Genomic DNA, 352 nt, shown 5'->3' with positions numbered 1-352 from the left:
ATAATGTCTTGTGTGTATATATATATTAAAACAAATTCAGTGTTTAAATAAAAAGGACTATGTACGTAATCCTTTAACTCTGCAGCAGCATTTGGTAGATAGTAATTAACTGTGAATAATAAATATCTAACAAATTCTTCACTTTAAAAAAAAAGAGAGAGAAGGGGTGGTGGGATACACAACGTCTATCCTGCACCGACTCGAAGAGGATCAGAAGAACAGCCTGGAGGGGACAGCGGAAGGACTGCCAGTTAGCATAGATGGATGAGGGGCTTCCCACAATTTCAAATGATGTCCTTCTTGTCTCCAGATTGGCTCTCTGGAGGCACACAGCACTTAGTCAGTCACTAAA

The sequence above is a fragment of the Gekko japonicus genome, unplaced genomic scaffold (genome assembly GCF_001447785.1).
Source record: "Gekko japonicus isolate JY-2015 unplaced genomic scaffold, Gekko_japonicus_V1.1 scaffold5605, whole genome shotgun sequence".
Taxonomy (NCBI): Eukaryota; Metazoa; Chordata; class Lepidosauria; order Squamata; family Gekkonidae; genus Gekko; species Gekko japonicus.
The sequence above is the reverse complement of the archived record's forward strand: the minus strand, read 5'-3'. Positions refer to the sequence as shown.